The following is a 13,736-nucleotide window of genomic DNA, read 5'->3' on the forward strand; positions in this document are numbered from 1 at the left end:
GAGAGACGGTTTTTTTTTTTGGGGTGGTGTGGGGGGACTCGCTCCTCCTTTAATGGATTCCGTTAAACGGAGCGCAGGAGCTGTGAACGCGCGGCCGCTGCCGTTCCCACGCTCAGCGCCATAGGCCAGCGCGAGTGTGACAGACAGAGCTGGAGGGGTCGGGGGTGGGGTGGGGGACGTGGGACGTTTGGGGGAGGAGGATGGGGGAGGGTGGGGGGGCGACACAGGTCATAGAAAGACGTCAAGTGCACCAGACTCATCTGCATCACTTTAGGAGAGAAGAGACTTGACCCACAGAGCAGCAGCATGACGCGCACATGGGCTCGAATCGAGCCGGCGCTGCTACAGGGCCCTGGTAGACAGCGTATACCTCACACAAGGGTGTGTGTGTGTTTCTTTCTTTCTTTTTTTCTAATTCTTTATTAAAGTGGTGTATTTAATTGTTCTTTTTGGGAAGCCGTAGACTAAAGCAGGCTTTGCTGAAAAGATGACATCACCCACCATTGTGCTCGCATTTGTATTTGAACTTGAGAAGTGTGAGATTTTTTTTTCTGGCCGGCTTTTATTTCCCTTTATTTGGCCATGACGCCCTTTCATATAGCTTACATTATCACAACTGCAAGGCGCTTAAAATATAATCTGCTCAAGCCAGCAACGAATTCACACCAGCCTTGTTCACAGGGAAGACTGCGGTTAATAGGCCTAAAGAAAAAAAGGAGAAGTACATCTCATCAGGAAAATAAGACAAATTTCGCGGGGGTTAGAAAAACGTCATAAATAACAGAAGCATTTTTACGTCATTTATTTCTCGTTTTATGTTCTGTTTATAAAACAGCAACCACACTACCGTTAATGTCCTCTTCATAGCATTTATATAAATATATTATTATTATTATTATTATTATTATTATTATACATTAAAACACGTTCTTCCGAGTACACTTAAATAAAGCATGTGATTATAGAACCAGGAAAAATAAACAAGGGGCGATAAACCAATAGGAAGACGTGTTGTGTTTAAGGAACCATATTGTGACGTAAAGAACCCCTGTATAGTGTTACAAAAAAAGGACCGTTATTATTAATAGCTTTAACTGCGTCAGAATTCTTCCCATTGTTATTAATAATAGTAGGCTACAAACAGATATAACTGATACCCAAGTATCAGGCTTTAGGCTATAGGCTTTAAATAAATAAATATATAAATAAATAAAGTAACTTAGTCATCTTCTTTGTCCCACACGAGATAAACCCAAGTGTCCCTTATTCAGTCGAAGCCATCAGTATCGCGCCATTAGCCAATGCTTCCGCGAGGGGGGTAATGCGGGGGAGGGGGGGGGGGGGGAATCAGAGTACAGCCTAACAGTGAATAAGCCCGATTCACTGTCCAGTGAAATTCTCCTCCAACAGGCTTCTGAATGGTCTTCATTGTTTTCAGGACTCCACATGTCACCGTCGTGTTAAGAACTTGAACCGAGTTAAGTGGTGGAGCTAAATTTCCTCGTTGTGTTGCACTTGTGATGTGAAGAAGTGTAGATGGACGATGCTGCTGGCCTTTCTTTCTTTCTTGTTTTATTTTCATTATTATATTTCATTTTAATTCAAAACAGCACATTTGTCTGCTTTTAACACGTAGTATTTCAGACCGGAACTAGTTAGGAAATATTCCGCAGGTATTTATTTGTATTACCAGTCAAACGTTGGTTCCTTTTATTCCCATTTAGTCTTATCTGCAACCATCTCTTCTAGGCTTATTTTATATTTATTTTATATAGATATTTTTTATATTATTATCATTTTGACTCTCAAAGCATATGTAGGCTGGTCCTTCATTTTGCCCATTCAAAGCAAGCCTTGTAGGCACAGGGGTGAGAAAGTCACTCAATCTATTCAAAATGTCACCACTGCAATTTAATGCAGGGATGTACTGCAAGAAAGGTTGTGAGTGGTCTGGAATCTCTGCAAATCATATTTGAAGTAGTCTTTCATTATTGCAGTGCCACATGCTTTGAGTGATAGAAATGGGTCACGTTTCTCAAGGATATCAGCATTCCGCAAAGACAGTATGTGGCCGGTGTAGAATAGTTGCTGGTGTAAAATGTTCCTCAGCCAAAAAAAAAAAATGCATGCTGGAATTTCAGTTCAGGTTTATGAGGATCTACCCATGCCAGGTGCTTTTCATGGCTGTCATATAAGATTCGGAAGAGATTTAATTTCACTGGGTTTGCCCTGAATTTTTTTTTTTAAAGGCGAGAAATGAGATAAAGATTGCCATCTTCTCATTCTCGGTCTCTCTGGTGCACATCTGATGTGAATATATGCCTGTTATATATGTGGCTTACAAAGCTCAGGCCGGTTGGCAAGCGTATGAATATTCACCTGATAGGCTATCCTGTGTGAAAGGTTTGCATGATTGTACGTGTGTGTGTTGTGCACATTTACAGTGCAGGGAAAAATTCCTGCCTTTTGATTGGCTGAGTGGTATAACCATGGCGACCGAGGCAGCTTATCAGTATTCATTGGGTGAGCAATCTTCATATTTTGGACTACTCCACTTCCCTCAGCTGCGAGGCCTCCGGTCTGGGCTGTTGTTCTGGCTTTGATTCCCTGGAAGTCTCCACTATCCTGTAATCAGCATTTAGAAGAATACTAATTGTCAGCATTTTGAACATTTTAAATAGTAAAAATCAGTTTCACATGGACCCTCTCAGTATTAACATACTACAATGGGACCGTTCAAGAGATATCTGTCTGAAAATACATGCAATGTGTTATTTTTATAGAAACTCATTCAAGGACATAAAAATAGATATATGACTTTTGGTGATTAGATTCTGAATGAAGAGGATTTTAAGAGAATTTCTTCATTGCAATGAGATAAAGGTAACAATTCTGACAGTGATGTGTTCTTTATGGCGTGTGTGGCCTGTTTAGGGGCCTTTTTGCTTTTAACCTTTGAGTAAAGAAAGCAAAAGAAAAGCTTATAAATAATGATTCCTATCATTTACTGGTGTTAGAGACAGGGATATATCATTGTAAATATATTTGCAATGCGTTTCAGTGGCTTTGATCTAGGTAACGTCTGTCTGAAAACATTTGTACACATGAAATGTAGTAATACTGACTTATAGTGAGGGTTTATCAGTTCTGAATCGACTAGGCAGCTGTTCAGTGGTACAAGTTTCCAGGCTAAGTGGTAGGGTGGTCTGGAGTAGACATCTTAAACAAGCAGAATGCTGCTAGAAGCTGTGTATAACTCCGCCCCCCCCCCTTTTTCTCAGGTCCTTGTCACATGTACTTTGCTTCTCCCATTGGTTGGTGTCGCTGTGGCAACAGGAGGTGAGCTCACCGTGTGCATGCTGGCTGTGTGTGGAAGTGTATGTATGTGTGTATGTGCGTGTATATACACATTTGTGTACATGAGAGTGTATATATCAGTTAGTTCGTGATTCTCTATGAATGAGTCTGTGCCAAATGAGTGTGAGATTGTGCATGCACGTGTGTGAGAGAGAGAAGGAGAGCACGCATGCGTATAACTGTGTGTCACTCGCCCCCTCAACGTGTGTTACACAACGCCCCAGTACTCCATGTCCCTTCGGTCAAATCTCAATTCATCACACTCAGGATGATGCAAAGCATTTTTACATTTGATGCGATGCTCACCAAGTCTCAAAGCATATTGTAGAGAAACGCTGGCAGCAGTTCTGTACCCAGGAAAGATATAAAGCACAGTTTTATAAGGACAGCAGCATAATATTATTCTAAATTGTTAACTTGTTTAAAGAAATGACACTGTGTAACACTGCTGAATATAGACATAGGCCAAACAGAGATGTGATATGCAGTACATACAATCAATGATGCTGATGCCTAGATTCCCTAGGGTCACCAACATATTTTTTTGTTTGATTTCCAGCTTTTCTTTTTGTAATTTCCTTTTCTAAATAACATTTACAACTACATAACCTTTTAGACCCATGATGTTAGATGATATTTTCTCACAATGGGAGCATGAACACAAACATATACATTTCTTCTTTTAAATTAAAAGTGGGTAGAGCTTGATTTATATATATTTCAAAGTATAGGATTTTTTTCTTATTTTACTACAAATGTAGTAACTTCTTTCTGATGTTCTTTTAAATACTTTATGTCCCTTTTAATTGGACAGTCTCTGATATTGCAGAATACAGTGCTGTATTTATTTAATAAAAAAAAAGAACCGATAGAAAATGTCTTTAATGTATTACATGAATGAAAAATCGAAACTTACCCCTTTGACAAATCTAATATATTGTTTCTCAGTATTAGCATTAATTACATTCACTGAAAATACCTCTTAGAATACGATAAAGTAGTTAAACTCAGCACATAATGAGGTGAGCAAACCTTGCAAAATACTCAATATGTTTAGTGCTTTTTTTTGATTTAGTGCTGTTCAAGCCTCAATATTGTCCCTTATTATTACACAACACTACTTATTAATATATATGTTTGCAGCCATGTCCTCACATGTGTTTCAGAACGCTGCTCTGGAATACAAATACCTCCCAGAGTGTTTACGCTGTGTGAATGTGTTGATGGTTTTATTGTGCTCAAATGGAACCGCCTGGCTGACTGTCCATCTGAATTCTGCTGCAGTCTGCTGAATTCAGATTATGCAAATGCATTCATGTTATAAATAAATTACTATAATTGCATTGAAATACCCTTCAAAAGCTGTCAGATGAAAGAGTCTACATAATACATTTCATGCCGATGAATTATTTAGCCGTATTAATTACAAATAACCAGCAGCATAGTGTAGGGTGGTTCATAAAAGGTAACCTATTCTGGCGCATTAGTGAGGTATAGTGAGAATCATTCAAATATGTGCCCCCTTTTTTATGAATGTTATTTGTAAGAATTTATCATACGTCAAGTTGTGGGTCTCAAAAATTAATTTGTATTATTTCACTGCTTCAAAATTCAACCTCATCAAAAGCCAGTTTACACTGAGTGGTAAATTTAGGTGGATCAGAATTAACATGAGCAGATTTGAGCTTTGAAAATACGGTTGAATGTGGTACACACTGGCTTTATGCTGGTCTGTGAATGGGCGCAGTATGCAAACGCATGGAGCCACAATTAAATGATTTAAGGGCCTGCACCTGTCACATCATACGCTGGAAACCGCAAGCGCTTCATGTCACTGCGCTTACATTAGAATCACTGGCTTTTATGCAGATTTCATGAAAGCCGCCTCATGCATATATGCAGCACGGCTGAGGTGGGGGTGCAGGGGTACCCAGAGCTGCCCACGTAATATCCTTATTAGAAGGATGGAGGGATTAAAAATTGATGGTTGAGATAAGGGTAGGCTGAGGGTGCCCCTCGATCTGCCCGTGATCTGGGGCAGAGGAGAAGGCTGGGGTTGTCTTAGTGCAGCAGCACTGCTTCCTTCAAGGTACCACCATCTTAAAGGGCTTAGGCTGTGGTGAGCACTGGGAAGAGGGTAGACTTAAAATGTCCGCTGGCGCGGCCTCGCGTTTCAATTACAAAATTAGCTGCCATCGCATAATGCCGTGCATGCCGAGCGACTCATTTGCATGCACAGACTGTCCCTCCCCTCCATTACTGTCAGCTACATATGCGAATGGCTCATGGCAAGCAGCAGCCGCACCTTATCCTCTGCAACACCCGCGCCATCCTCTAACACAGGGTGGAATCCAATGCGTTTTATCTCAGCTCTGTATTCTTCTATGGCACTGTGCGATCTCTGGAAATTCGGAATGAATATTTATTCATCCTGTGCCGAGCCCTGGCCTGTGGCTAGGACCTGGGTAAGCCATTACATCTATATTCAAATCCACGCGGCTCTAATCTGACTTATGCTAAAGATGACGATGGCATGCCAGCATCACTAATAGATAATGTTTTTTTGCTAGAGAATGCTAGGTGTTTTATTGACACGGACTGATTCTTGAAGAGGACAGAAGGGACTTAGTCAACTGACCTCCAAATGTACCTTTTACACTTCTTGTAATTTTATTAACAAATTCTCAAAACCCTATTTGATGACTATTTTGAATAATTTAGTAATCAATATTAAACTAAATACACAAGATATGTAGTTTTAGGACTAAGTCAAGGCCTAGGTTAGGATTATCTTTTGAGGGGTTAGCAATCTTTATTTACAGGCTAAAGCTTTGTAGGTGGGTTGCCAATGTGGCATTTAAGTTAAAGGGTAAAACCCAGTGCTGCTGTGGCACTTCCTATCAGACTTGGGGCATCTGAAGCAGAGAAGCCACTCGATCTACCCCACCACCTCCACCCACCCACCGCTGGCCCCATCACGCCGGATGCCCTTCTGGACGCAGCCCTCCCTATATATTCGGGCTTTGAGACCAGCCCTGCAATGTGATGCGTTCCAGTGGCTAGGTACACACACTCACATCCACTATACTATCTTAATTATTTCAAAAGGTGGCTACTTAGAAGAAGGGGGAAATGTTGAGCCCTAGCACCATTTGCATCTCACTTTCATCTCCCAGAGCCTCATGGCACTGCTGTGGCAACTTTGAAGGAAATGAGCCCTAAAGCTTAGCTCAAACATCTCCCCCATATATACCCACCCACAGCATCCAGATTCACACACACATTTATATTCCATTTGGGCAAGCATATGATGCCATTCAACAGTACAGCCCATGGATGCAACAAGAGCATTTCTAAGTGGAATTAGGTGGCAGAAAGGAAGCAAAAAAGGGAAAAAAATAGGCATGCATCTCCTATGCATAGTGATGTAAAGACCAAGGGCAGGCACTATTGTAGCTCTCCCAGGTAATTGCCATGGGTGAATAAGAGCAGGGAAGTGCAGACAAAGCAGGGGCTTCATTTTCTGCTTCCCTTCCTGGATTGTGCACTGCGTGGTTTTACCACTGACACCCACACCTACAGTCATGCCGTAATGGGCTTCTTTGGAGGCCTCTAAATTCAGCACTGAAGGGAGCTTTGGAGAAGACAAGGTCTAACATGTGGAAGTGGCAGCGAGGCATGGACACATTGGGTGGACAGCTCCAGTACATGCTATCTGGCCTGAATGGGCTAGTGTTATTCCCCTTTCGACAGAGCTAGGCTTTTGATAGCTGAGGTTGCTGCAGGGGTGATCAGGAATGATGTTAACCCCTTAAATCCTTCAACTGTAAGAACATATACAGAGGCTTACACCTCTGTGGTTTACTATCAAGACTATTAAACTTGCATATGTGTTTGGTGAGTGAAGTCTTATGATTAATAACTGAATGGTTTAGATAGTAATGGCAGCACTGGAAGGGTCGTTCCCTGGTAGAACTATAGCACACCATTTGCTGCTACAATCTGTTTAGTGTAAGAGCAACAGTGTATATGCATCCCCTGAGAAGCCCTTTATGTTTGCAACACATGTGTTTGTACAATTGCACGTTTATCTACAAATGCACCCTCTGGTTAGCTGTGGGGGTCGGCATGCACGCGTATAAATATCCTCATGACCACATTTTGTGGTCACACTTCCAGAAAGTCTGAATAGTGTTAATTAGTGTGAAAGTGTGCTGCGAAACTCCCTGCCTCACACACCCACACACGCTCACTCTCACACACCTTATGTGTGGAACCCCCCAGACACAGAGATGAGAAGAGTGTAATTAAATTCCTGCATGTGTTAGGCCAGGCCTGTCAGTGGCTAATAAAGGCAGATGAGGGGGTCTCCTGCACTTGGCACATCACGGAAATAAGACGGCAGGGCATGGAGGGTGGCCAAAGGGGAACCAACCAGACACATAATCATACACACCACTCGCCACAATTATTTTCACGCTTTCTGAATAGAACTCACATCAGTATAATGTAGGCCGGTCTGTGTTGTGTTCTGCGGAACGGCCAAAATCATACAGGGCTATAATTTGGGTTTCTGTTCCATCACTGTGATCCAGGATTTATTTCCTTATCCAGTGCATGTGCTTATCCTTTCCATCAAACAATATTTACAGTATTTTATATATATGAAATCTTCTTGCTAAATATTCTAAATATTTTTAATGCATGGTAAAAATGTTATAACGTATAGCTCTATAGTATTTTGGAGATATGCAAAGTATATTTCTTTGTCCAATGCTTTGGCATACACACGACTCATTCTCATTGTCCAGCTGGTACACAACCCCCCCCCCACCCCACCCCAGAGATTTGTGTGTGATTACTCAACTATGTTTTGCGTGGGTGTATGAAATAGTCACTAAGTGCTTTTGTTTGTATCTGGTCATGATCCATGCACTGCTTTTGTGTGCTTTGGGCACCAATGTGTGTGTGTGTGTGTGTGTGTGTGTGTGGGGTGGGGGGGCTCTCGTTTTTCATCCAGCAGACGAGATGCAGACTGTCAGTGGGGGAATCATACCTGGTTCCATGCTAGACCAGTCGCCCCTCATACAACCCAGTAACCGCTGATTGTCAGGGCTGGGCTGCTGGCAGGGAGATGCAATAACTCGAGACACCCTGGCTGTGGAACCGTGTGGGGGGGGATGGGTGGTCTCAGCCTGCCAACACCATGAGCATAAAAAAGGGAGCTTGCTTTTGCCCAGAAAAACAGATCCTGCAGGCTAGACAAACATGCGAACCTGCTTAGCTGATTCGGTACCAATGCTCTTCCCCTCATCAGTTTGGAGTGGAACTGTCACTGATTTTTTTTCCCCCCCAGAAACTGGGGCTCAGCATCATCCAATTATAAACAGGGACAGGAAATATGTCATGAGAGAGGAAGTGCACCATACCTGTTGTAACTAATGTGGGGACCGCTACTGTGTATATAGCCATGGTCCAGTGTAAACAATGGTGCCAGACTCTCTCTGGGCTGTGTTTGACGTCATTGTGTAAAACCCTTCAATTTATTTGGGGTTTTATTAGTAAACAGCTGTTCTACTGTCAGTATCTCCTTATAAAACAGTGCAGAAAACGGAATCCATCAATTTTGTCACTCTTAAAAATTAAAGTGATGTTTTGTTATAATTTAATACTATTTAATTAAAGCTATTCTTAACAACTACTACCTGTGACCTTTTATTATTGAGAACCACACCTTTCAGAATAAAAGCTTAATCTAGTCTGTAACCACTAATGCTTTCTTTAAAAAAAAACAAACGTCTGTATTCTTGCTGGTGGACAATGTTAAAATAAACATATAGGCAATTTTATGGAGCTATAAGCATCAAAATAGCTATAGTCTTTTTTTTTTTTAAACATGAAAAACACAAACAAACAAATACACCAAATATGCGCTTAAAAAGCCAAAATGACTTTGTGTCAGACCAGTGTCCACTGTCCAGGAGAACCCAGCAAGTTTAACCAGTGCCTAGCCTAGCACAGAGGCTTAATAAAACCTGACATCTGTCATTCTTCCTTTGACATCTGCTAGGAGAATGCTACCAGACAGACATAGCCTGCACTATTTTTGAGCCTGTTTCAAGATAAAAGCATCCAGTGCAGACAAGCATAAAAAGATATACAGTGGCTTTGAATGGTGCATTTTTACATTTGGAAGATACTACTAAGGAAGTCAATTATGCAAATGTAAACTATTATTAAGAACTGCAATTTGCAATAATTTCAATTGTGGGAAAAAAAAACAATTTCTACAAATAATATTAAACCAAATGTCCTCTGGCTATGACAGACTCTAAGAACATATGTGGGTTTTTTTGTGTATTTACTTGTAATGCATGAGCCTTTTTTTAATCACTTACTCAAGTTACTATTTTGAGTTACAGTATCTTGCCAAAAACATACTTCCTTAACAAAATACAGAAATGATATAAAGATTAAAAGCAATGCCATAGCAGAACCATTATCAGTTCCCTGTAGACCCTTTCAGTGACAGGTTGTCTCAACAACAATTCTTTGGTAAATCAGATATGTTAGTATGTTTGTGGGGACTATAAAGGAAATTAAAAGCTATAAAGCAATATTCGTTTTGTAAAATTACTATACACATTTGACTTTTATGTACAACACTGAACCAGATTTATTGACAAATATAAGACGTAACATGCATTTAAGAGTACAGTATAGACTGTGTACATGTGTATTTTGGTTTTGGTGGATGATTCTGGAAAATGCACAGCTGTAGAGCTCAGGAGCCAAGGAGATGTTTAGAGGTGACAGTCACGCCACTATAGCAGACATTGCTCCATACATATGTAGCATATTTTAAATTGAAATAGTTATTTCAGCTTCCGAACTTCAAACTTAGAGCTGTATAAATTCAGAATGCGTGCTGCACCATGGAGTGTTTTACTTTCTCAGTTTTTCCTTCATCAGTTGTAAAAACCTATAAGGATCATCCCAAACCAGATATGTTAGGCTACAGCTTTGAAATGCAAAATATTTATGAAGTCTATTTTTCCCTTATATTACAGGAGCTGGGAAATATGACCATAACTTACCACAAGAAGAGAGAGGAAGCAAAATGGACCTGGCTACTTTATCTTCCAATAAAACCGGCATAAGGTGAGTTCAATAAACAAAAAAAAAAAAAAGAAAAAGAAAAAAAAAAACAAGCCAACACACTGTAATAAGGAGTCCTTTGTAAATGGACTCATGTAGGGGATTTTTGTCATTCTACTGTACTATAACTGCCCTATTCTCAAAACTAGGAGAAGGCAAAAAACTATATGAACACTATTTAGTGCATACACACACACACACACACACACACACACACACACACACACATATATATATATATATATATATATATATGTATAAGTATGATAAAAAAAATCCATTAAAACTGGCTTAGATATAACCCTCCAACTTTGCTTTTATTCAGTTCTTGCGACCAGGAATATGCAAGCAGTCTCCATCTGTATCTCCACTCACTCCTCTGCCCCTCACCTGCAGCTTGAAAGCCCTTCCCACAAGTTGACAGGGTCCTTAGGTTTATTATGTAAGTAACCCGGGCCTTGTAATTACATAATTTTTTAACGATCTTAGGAACTCTACGGTTATGGCATTGCTTATTTCAATCATCTTTTAGCATATAAAACATACCACGTGAGATGAAAACTAAGTAATAAACGAGTAATATTGTTGAAGAAATGTCACGTTGATGCCTGGCTTACCATTGGGCCTATAGAACACAAACTCTCCTGGTAAAAACCCGCTATTCACGTTCACTTTTAAAAACATCAACATTAAAAGCCAATATTTATATTAGAGGTCTACAATTTGAATCAACACAATAACTTACTATGCGTGCTACATTTAAAACTATACCTGCTCTTGAATCTAAAAACAACTGAACACATTGCTATTAACAATTGTGTTTTTATCCTACTTTCGTGGAAGACACCATGTAGGGTTCAGAATCTGAACTATGTTTACACTTAAACATGCAATGCAAGGAAATTTACATTTATACTGAAAATGCAAGCTGTGATTGTGTCTGACACAATGTCTCTGTGTGTATCAAAAGGACGCAGTCAATGAAGTTAACTTCGCTTTGCTTTCATGACTGTGTGATTGAATGCAACATTATATTCAGTGTAACCTTGTATATGACTGGATGACTTAAAAAGCTTGTGGTTCGGTTGGAGAAGTCATCTCAACAGATACTTGATGTTAATTACTAACACTGCTAGTTGGACATGTGCTTTTAAAGGCCAATTAAAGAGAGAATGTAGAGTTCACTCAAGCTTTGAAAACCACAAGCCCTCCTGCCTGCAGCCTGTAGACTGGGTTATGTTTATAGAGTAGAGGTCAGCTCTTGTTTTAATAGGATTTTTATGATGTAACACTGTTCAAATGCATTCTTTTGCAAACCAAGCAATATTTTATAACGTATATACATTCAGCTTCAAGGCAAGAAAAAAAATCCTTGCATTTAATAAAAGACTGTAATTGAGTATAGGGTTGTACTGAGTATAATTATTATGTATTTGTACAAGTGTCAGTATTCTGTTCAATCTAGTTGGGAATATAATACATTAGCACACACACAACTGTTTGATTTGGCTTTTTCCAATCAGCTGAAATCCCTCCTATTAGGAGCACTCACATCCCTTGCATGCGCATTTCCCAAATTCACTTCACTAGCACTAGCATGCATGCTATCAGCTTGCTATCATCAAGCATCTGTGGTCCAAATGCAGCCTCAGCCTTGGCTGCTTTTATGCATATTGCACAGATCCTTCCCTGCATGCACCACACTGGGGTGTGATTAGTGTTAGCCCCGAGGAGCTAATGAATACCCACGCCTGTGCTTGCGTGATTACAGTGAGCCATGGGTGCAGGAAAAGCGCCCATGAGGACAATAGATTCCAGCGTGCCACATGCCTGCCCACACCCCAACCAGCGGAGAGCTTTGGTTTACACGCCGTATATTCCAACGACTGTAAAAAGCTAAATGTGCCTACACTACATCTTATTGAGATGCTGCAATTAGCATTTCGAAAGAATGATTATAATATGGTGAAAACCTAGCCATACTTGTCTTATGGTGTTTAATATAAATGATTCAGATTTCATTGGTAATATCAATTTTTCATATTCAGTGAATAATTTCGCATTACATGCATGTCTCCGTCCTGCTCCAGAGCTCGCACACAGTGTACTTCCCCCACCTTGGCTATTTTAGGAACATTCTTCAAAAACACTCTTTTACTAATCAGCATTTGATCCTCATTCATGTTTCAATTTATTCCCTGTCCTGAAAAAAAAGCAAGATTTAAGTGAGATCTATAATTAAAGATGATAGAGCAATGTTGCATTTATTAAATATCCAAGTAGCATCATTCTGTGTGGTGTGTAACAATGCCATGCAGTGGGAGTTTAACCCGCATCATCATTTTACACCAAGAACAAAGGCTATGCGCATAGCAAAATGCATGCAAATATATGCAAATCGCCAGCAGCTAGAAGGAAAGAGTGGAGGTGGTGAGGCTGAGGAAGACAAGGAGGACAAGGGAGGCACATGGCGAAGGGGTTCACTGTTTGCCTTTTGCAAAACAGCCATTTCCATCACCGCTGTGCTTTTATATATACCTGCCTCTATATGCTGGCGATGATGTTGAAAGACCCTAAGAGGTCATGTTAATTTCAGCTGCTTTGCATCGAACCCTCCCACCTCTTGCGATATGAGCCACTAGCATGTTAATATCCCCCTCTCTGGCTGAGGTTGTCTTTGCCTAAGACCATGCAAAAGCCGTGGCACCTGAGAATCACATTTTGTAATCATCTCACGTAACCTTTTCCTCCATTTTCTATTTCTTTCCAGAATTTCAGAAAAACAGATATTCATTTACAAGTCCAAATAAAATTCTAGAACTTTTTAAGAACAGCTTTTGTCAAATAAGATTTAAAATGTTATTATAGCAACAACCATGATTCTATCAAATGATATGGTTTGTTTGTTGTTGTTTTTTTTCCTTTGATTTTTCGTTTTGTTTATTTATTTTTTTTATTTTGTTTTTAACACACCTTTTTTTTTTACCCAAATCTATTGTCATAGATCTATTGTCATGTAGAAAAAAAGCATGCCAACATTTGTATGTGAAGTATGACTTTTTCAAGCATGATGATCATTCTAAATAAGCAGTTCTAGACCTCACGACCCCCCTTCCTGATGAACAGTATAAAAATCAGACCCGTGATGGTACTTGAATTAGATTGGGTTTTTTATGAAGGTATAGTTTTACTAATAGTTAAACACAAGTGAGGTAATTTTA

General features: G+C 39.9%; 1 long non-coding RNA gene across 2 annotated transcripts in view; it reads right to left on the reverse strand.

Annotated features, from left to right (window-relative positions):
* Positions 1-282: 282 nt before the first annotated feature.
* The window catches only part of LOC136676988 (uncharacterized), a 40,165-nt gene continuing 26,711 nt past the window's right edge, over positions 283-13,736 (reverse strand). The window contains exons 4-5 of one of the 2 annotated variants that reach the window (XR_010796329.1): positions 2,464-2,625; positions 283-702 (exon numbers count right to left, since the gene is read on the reverse strand). This is a non-coding gene — a long non-coding RNA (uncharacterized lncRNA). Of the gene's footprint in view, positions 703-1,370; positions 2,626-13,736 lie in introns of those variants that run through there. The other variant, XR_010796328.1, reaches the window with a different exon arrangement.

Source organism: Hoplias malabaricus, chromosome X2, assembly GCF_029633855.1.
Source record: "Hoplias malabaricus isolate fHopMal1 chromosome X2, fHopMal1.hap1, whole genome shotgun sequence".
In the NCBI taxonomy this organism is placed as follows: domain Eukaryota; kingdom Metazoa; phylum Chordata; class Actinopteri; order Characiformes; family Erythrinidae; genus Hoplias; species Hoplias malabaricus.